Source organism: Pristiophorus japonicus, chromosome 11 (genome assembly GCF_044704955.1).
Source record: "Pristiophorus japonicus isolate sPriJap1 chromosome 11, sPriJap1.hap1, whole genome shotgun sequence".
In the NCBI taxonomy this organism is placed as follows: Eukaryota; Metazoa; Chordata; class Chondrichthyes; family Pristiophoridae; genus Pristiophorus; species Pristiophorus japonicus.
The window spans coordinates 106607168-106614955 of record NC_091987.1 but is presented as its reverse complement, the minus strand read 5'-3'; the positions used below and the strand labels follow the sequence as shown (position 1 = coordinate 106614955).

General features: G+C 39.4%; 1 protein-coding gene across 3 annotated transcripts in view; it reads left to right on the top strand.

Annotated features, from left to right (window-relative positions):
* The first annotated feature begins 695 nt into the window (after nt 1-695).
* Nucleotides 696-7788, top strand: part of LOC139276216 (dual specificity tyrosine-phosphorylation-regulated kinase 1A) — an 86806-nt gene continuing 79713 nt past the window's right edge. For 2 of the 3 annotated variants that reach the window (XM_070893860.1, XM_070893858.1), the window contains exon 1: nt 696-1047. The gene's annotated coding sequence lies outside the window, so the exon portion shown is untranslated. Of the gene's footprint in view, nt 1048-1086; nt 1330-7788 lie in introns of those variants that run through there. The other variant, XM_070893859.1, reaches the window with a different exon arrangement.

Sequence of the window (7788 nt, the reverse complement as noted above, 5' to 3'; positions counted from 1 at the left end):
TTAAACAACCCTGGGGGGACAGTTCACCCTGCAGCACGACAACCGGACTCAATGGGAGGGAAGCCCATTCTGTCACGCCGTTTATATATTTCAGTGGGTTTGTAGGTCATCTTCCTTTGCATATTTTTTTCTGGAGATGTGCAAATAAAACAGATGCCTACCATTCCTTTTATTATTATTGATATCAATTTGTAGCGGTGAAGTTTTAAGATTTCAGTCCACACACACACAAAAAATGTACCTATCGCGGATGAAATGGAGGAATTCTGTTGCATTTTTATTGGGTGGGGGGAGAGCGTTGATTGCGAAAAGTTTTTGCATCGATCTATCTATGCATTGCAAAGCTGACTAATAAAATTGTTTCAAGGGGCAAAAAAATATAGATCCAGCTAGTGCAACCTTTGCAGAGACCAGCCGTGCAAAAAAAAAAAGAAAACCGCCCGGCAGTTTCGTCCCAGTGCCGACCACTCCCTTGCAAGCAGAGTTGTGTGAAAAGCCATATTTGATTGACAGTCTCCATGGCGACAGGTCCCACCCTGTCAATCAGTGCGTCATCCGGGGCATTGAGGGCCCGACTGACAACATCCTCGAGGCCCCTCCTCCCCACTCTCGTTGGCGTCAGCGCCTCATCCGGGGCCTGGCGCTTTGATTGACAGTCTCTATAGCAACACGCTCAGTCCGCCGCCATTTTGTTATTAGAGAGAGGAGAGAAGCGAGAGAGGAAAGAAAAAAAAAAATTTTTTTTTTCCCAGGGCTTTCCCGCCTCGCTCGGAATATATTTTTTCGGGGGAATTTTTTTCTCTTCATTTCACTCCCCGCCGCTACCCCTACCCCCCACCCCCCTCCCTCCCGACCCTACATCGCAAATTTCAAACGCGAGATCGGAGGGGGAGAAAAGGGCGAGAGGAGAAAGTTGAATTGTCAAAAAAAAGCGAGAGGAGGCGGAGGTCGGAGCGGCCGGAGAAGTCGGGCTGGCGAGGAGCGCCAGGAGGTGTAAAGTCGGGTTTGAAAAAAGGCGGCGCCGAGGAGGTGTTTGCTGTTGCGCAGGTTTGTAGTGCGCGCCATTTTGTGAAATAAAAAAAGAGGAAAAATATAGAGATAGAGAGAGAGAGAGATGGGGCGGTGAAGAGGCACAATTTAAATAATAACTCACACTGAGGGAGGATAAGACCAGTCTAAATCCCCCCGCACTGGAGATTGATTTATTATTTTCCTTAACCCCCCTCCCCAGTAAGGAGGGGACTGTAAACCCAAGCGGCGGCTTCTCAGCAACCAGAGCGGGCCGGGCGACAGAGGGAGGGAGAGAGGATAGAAGAGAAACGGGGAGAGGTTTGTGTGACTGCATTTTATTCTAATTCCTCACTCAGTTTATTCCTTTAAAAAATATATCTATTTTTTTAAACGGCCACCGGGCCTGACACTTATTTTAAGATGTTGTTATTTTGAAGGGAGGGAGGTGAGGGGGTGGATTCGAGTCCGAAAATGTTTTATTTATGTGTTAGTCCAGAGAGAGTGAGAGGAAAAAGATGGACTCTTCTTTTTTTGACATACTGTAAGTGCTACAGTATATGCTGCAAACCCGAGTGTTATTCACAGGGCACAGCAATCCAGCATGAATTAGAAATATATATCTCCATGACAGTTGTGTTATTTCATTTATTTGGAGGCGTTTTAATCCGGGAAATTCGGCTCGTGTTTTGTTTAGGGACTATTTGGCTGGTCTGTACAATGCGATGTACAGTTTAAGAACTCCGTATTGACATCCAGTCTATAGTTGTATATTGTGATTTTTTTTTCTTGCAATAGTCACATCGTTTGAAAGAAGATTTTTTTTGTGAAATCCCGATCGGGGTAATGTCTGTTTAAATTGGTCTTTAAATGTTAGGCTGTCATACACACAAGGCAAGCCATTTAACATACTGTGTATATATTGAAAACGTTTTTAAAAATATGTTTTAAATATGTAAACAATGTACAGGTAATACAAACTTTTAACTTGATGTGTACAGGTGCAAGGTCCTATGGCAAATTGTTCTACATTGAGAATTATGACTACTAATTTGTAGTATGTTAAGACCTGGTACATCTGCAAACAGCAAACTAAAACATCAGTAAACATAATTTAATTAACATTGTTTTAAAGAATAGATGTTTACTAGTTTCTCAACGTGGACTTGCTTTGGTTTTTACTTGACCAAAGAAACTTGGAAACATGTGTAAGTTTTGTTTAGATTGTTTTGCCAGTGGGATCTTTAATAAATCCAATGAAAACTGCTCACAATTACCTTTTGGGATTAACTTCTTGTCTCCTATGACAGGTTCAGGCCTAAATCAGACTTGGACGAATTTCAGTTGGTCTCAATAAAGTGGTACTTCCATAAATATAATTTTTAAGATTAGTCTGTTTTAGATACTCAGAATATCTTTTTCACGAGAGGTCCTTGCACTGATTACTGTTGGATGAAATTGTGTTTCTCTGGTTGAAGTGCTAAATGTTTATACAGTACTTTTAAATTTGAGCAAACTTTATATATTGATAAAATAGAGCTGATACTTTCACTTCAGCACCATAAAATATCAGTTTGTTGTGACATGGAATTAGATTGTCAGTCACATGACTTGATTTTAAAGCTTGTGGAGTTGGAATAGTGGGGAAAAGTTCAGTCTTTATGGCAAGATCTCTAGAAAGAAAGGCATTGTATATGGAACTCTTGCATCCTTCTATCCAGCATCAAAATAAGTTAAGCAAAGGTATGCCCTGGGCTCTGATTATATACTGCATGTTCACATACTATGGAGTTTGGATATGATTTTTATTTTTATATCTGATTGTACCAGCCGTTACTCAGTGGTAGCACTCTTGCCTCTAAGTGTCTTGCCTCTAAGTCAGAAGGTCATGGGTTCAAACCCCACTCCAGAGAATTAAGCACATAACCTGGGCTGACACTCCCGTGCAGCTGCACTGTTGGAGATGCCGTCCTTCGGATGAGACGTTAAATCAAGTCCCCATCCATCCTCTTGAATGGATGTAAAAGATCCCATGGCACTATTTGAAGAAGAGCAGGGAAGTTCTCCCTGGTGTCCAACCAACATCACAAATAGTTTAATTGGTCATTTATCGAAGCTGAATGTGGGACCATGTTGTGCGTAACTTTGCTTCTGAGTTTCCCTACGTGACAATGGTGACTTAATTTCAAAATGTTATTTATTGGTTGTGGGACATTGAGGTCATGAAAGGTGCTATATAAATGCAAGTTCTTTTATTTCTGCATACACAAATTTGACTTAATGCATTCTGAACATTACTATATTAATGTGTCCATAAATACACAAACTCTACTGCAACAAGTCTTTCAGCACGAAAGATGGAGTATGGATTACTAATTGACATAACAGTATAACTGAGTTTCAAAACTTAGACTGGCACAACGCTAATTTGCTAAATTATTCAATTGGTTGTCTGATGAAACAAGTACTGTAGAAAATGCTACAGGTGTGAATAGATGACTTAAAAACTTAAACTTTGCCTGGTTTTGAATATGATGGTTTCTGTTGATGAATGTGAAGCTGATGTGTTGCCTGTTGTACCCAGTTATTGGGTTTATCTGGAATTGTAACTCGTTTCGTACTTCCACCTGCGTTCTATGTCGCACTAAGCTCTGCTCTCTTATTAGTTCTGCTTGCCAACCTTCATTGGCTCTCTATTCATCTACGCATGAATTTCAAAAACCTAGTCCTCATCAAATCTTCATTCTGAAGTTCCTCCATGACCTTGCTCCTTCCGAGCCCGACAACTTCATTCAGCCCTAGTCCTCTACCTTGTTTCCTCCGCCTTGTATTACCCCCCATCTGTACTTTTGGATGAAATACTTACAGCTGTTTTGGCTCCACACTCTGTCACACTGTCACTACACCCTTCTGCCTTGCTACCTCTCTCCCCTTTTTCAAAAGCCTTGTCAAAACCTCTACCGCTTTCATCTTCACTCTTTATTACTTGGTATCTGGTTATTTTCACTTCTGTGAAGTACTTTAGAACATACTGTGTTCTGGTGGCTGCACGAATCTTACGGGTACAGTTTGGTGGACTATTGATGGCGATTAGTCCATAATCAGTATAAATAATTGAAACAGTATTGCTTTCAGTGATCTATGTTCAGGAAGTTTACTTTGTTTTATTACAACAGTGCTGTAGTGATTTGTTAATGAAATCTCCATGTGTAGAATATGCTGTTTTTAAAGTAAGCTTATTTTTACATAGGTTCACATTGTACCACAGAACTAGCTACCAGATTGCAAAAGTACTTGTGTACATACCTCATACAAGAAAAATATGCTTATTGTATGGAGATCTGCCAAATAATACTTTTAAAAACAAAATTGACTGAGATGCTGTGTTCAGAAGGGTGTCAGTATGTTAGTTTGTGTAAAATTGTGTTTGGTGGGGGGTGCTGTTTTATGTGGCTACTTGTAAGTTTTTGGTGGTGTAACCTTGAGTTCTGCAAAGAAAATAAAAGTTAATGTTACTGTTTTGTGTTCCTCTTTTCCTGTCAAAATTATTAAAATGAAATCCCGACTTGATTACAAATAGTCATTATCTGACCAAAGCACTTTTAGAACTATAAAAATATTATTCATCGTACTCCCAAGGAGTAACATTTTTCTTGTGACCTCTGGACAGATGGTGCATCTGTAAAGCAGTTACATGCAGTACTTGCTTTAAAGCAAAAAATATTACTGCATGTCATCTGGGGCAATCCAATCTTACTGAGATAAGTCCATGTTTAGTCCAAAAATTTGTATGTGTTATATCGTATTGTACAGAGGCATACCACATTAGAATGACATACCCCCATTGCATTAAAATGTCATGTCGTTCAAAACCTGAAGCCTACTGGATATTCTGGACCATCATGAATGTGTTCATGTAGTCATGTTTTCCTTAAGTGAGTCAGCAATGCTGATTATGTCACAAAGACAGGACGTGAGAGTGGGATATGATTGAGACACACTGCAGATACAGTATAGACACTTCACCAGTACATTTATCCTGATCATGGTTAAGATCTTTTTTGTTCTCCGTCCTTTTCTCCCTCTTACCGTAGAATCATAGAATCTTGCAGCACAGAATGAGGCTATTCGACGCGTCGTACCTGTGCTGGTTCTTGGAAAGAGCAGTTGTGCTTAGTCCCACAACGCCGCTTTTCGTCCCTAACCCTGCAAGTTCCTCACCCTCAACTACCTGTCTTAACTCCCTTTTAAAAAATTATTTATGGAATCAGCTTCCACCAGCTTTTCAGGTAGAGCGTTCCAGATCGCGACAGCTCTGAGTGAAAACTTTTCTCCTCATCTCTTCTAGATCTTTTACACCTCGACCTTCTCACCTCCCCTTCCCCTGCACTCCCATTCAGTAATATGGCAATGCCACATTGGTATTTTTTATTCCATCATCAGCACTGTGTTGCAGATTAGAAGATTGAATCTCTCACTCATCCCATTGGAGATGATTTAACTCGATTTCATTTTTTTTCCTGAGGGAATTCGTGCTATCTTAGTTTTTCTTTGTAGAATCTTGAGATTTTACACTAAAATATTTGCATGGGTATGGGGATGATATGCATGCAGTTGCGTTAGTATTTTCATTCGGGTTTCAGTAAGTGTAATGTGAGCATGTCACCAAGTTTCAGGACAGCTTTGGCCATCAGAATAGTTGTCATAAGTTCACATACTAGCTGATCACTTGCAAAATATGTTGTGAAACTACATGGCACGAAACAAAATTATGTACACAAGAGTTAAGCTAGTGCTATTTTTTAACACTGGCAGAAACAAGCCAACATTCAATTTTGGGACAGGTTTAGAATGTAACCAGTAGCAATACCACTTCCTAGCAGTTATCTGCCAATTGAATAACAACAAATCAGTGTGCTTCACTTTAGTAAGCTAATTAGACACCCATATTGGTAATGGGTTCCCTATATTAGCATCTTGCACCTTCTCATCCACTATCTTTTGGAGACTTAATTATTGCATGAATCATTGATTTCTGTAATGCATATGTAAATTAAGAATCTGGACATTTTTTTTCTCCTTTCAATTTGATGTGTAGAAAAAGTCTACAAAAACTGGCTAAAACATACCTGCCTGTTAGTGGCAGTAGTTGCCCTTTTTGATACGAGGATGAGAAAGGCAGAAAGCTAAACATAGAAAAATAGAAACTAGGTGCAGGAGTAGGCCATCCGGCCCTTCGAGCTTGCACCACCATTCAATAAGATCATGGCTGATCATTCCTTCAGTACCCCGTTCCTGCTTTCTCTCCATACCCCTTGATCCCTTTAACTGTAAGGGCCATATCTAACTCCCTCTTGAATATATCCAATGAACTGACATCAACAACTCTCGACGGTAGGGAATTCCACAGGTTAACAACTCTGAGTGAAGAAGTTTCTCCTCATCTCAGTCCTAAATGGCTTACCCCTTATCCTTAGACTGTCCACTGGTTCTGGACTTCCCCAACATCGGGAACATTCTTCCTGCATCTAACCTGTCCAATCCCGTCAGAATTTTATATGATTCTATGAGATCCCCCCTCATTCTTCTAAACTCCAGTGAATACTGGTCCAGTCGATCCTGTCTCTCCTCATATGTCAGTCCTGCCATCCCAGGAATTGGTCTGGTGAACCTTCGTTGCACTCCCTCAATAGCAAGAACATCCTTCCTCAGATTAGGATAGCAAGAACGTCCTTCCTCAGATTAGAAATAACAATGTCCACTCATGAAAGTAGGGTTTATGTAACACTCTAAGCAATAAGGTTGTTGCTATCGTAACAGGTGATCGGAAATAAGTCTTCTGTATGACTATATTTGATGTACAACTTTCTTGAAATGACCTGATGTTTATTTCACTGAAAACTTGTGGCACTTGCATCACAGATGCCTTCAATATCTCTCTGTAAATTACACGCTCTTAAAACTTGCCAAATTTGAAGGAACTTGAAAGGGGAAAAATCTCTCATGGTTATAATTTAAGGAAAAAAAATGAAATGCTGCTTGTGCTGACCAGTGCTTTACTAATCCTAAGTTTTTGATCAAGAGAAGCATAATGTGCTTTTTTAAAAAAAAAAATTGCATCAAACTTGTGCACAACTTCTTTGCCTCACTAAGCTGCATGTACAGATACAACCAAAAAGGTCCGGACTGTATTAGGGAAGACTTCAAAATTTACATTTAATCTGAAGTTCAATGCCGTTTATAAATTTGTTGGTAATTGGACACAATCCTTAACCCCTTTGTTACATGACTTTCTTGTGCTGTGTTCCTGCCAGCCATTTATTCTGTAGTGGTTATCTGTCTTTCAAATTTCACTACATGTTTCTTGAAGGACAACCGACTTAACAGTTGATGTTGATCTGTCGTAGATAATGGTCTCAATACTGGGAGAACTTATACATTAATAGACATTTTCTTATTTTTAATATATCTTTTTAATCCTATTTATTAACTTGCATGTCAAAAGTATTTGTGACCAAATATAAACCTATCTGTGCATTGTTTATTCATATCCAGTCAATTTTAAATCTTATTGCATAAAACTAGGATGAAAGCCATATTTTGACGTAAGTTTTGAGAATGTTGAATACAATACAGATTAATGGAGGTGAGGGTTGTAGCAGTTGTATAAAACAACTAGGCTGGTTTGGATTATTGGGTTACTCCAGCAAATTGCTTTTTGGTACAAGGTAAATAATTCATCTTTAACCTTTACCTTATGATGTAAGGATTATTGATACA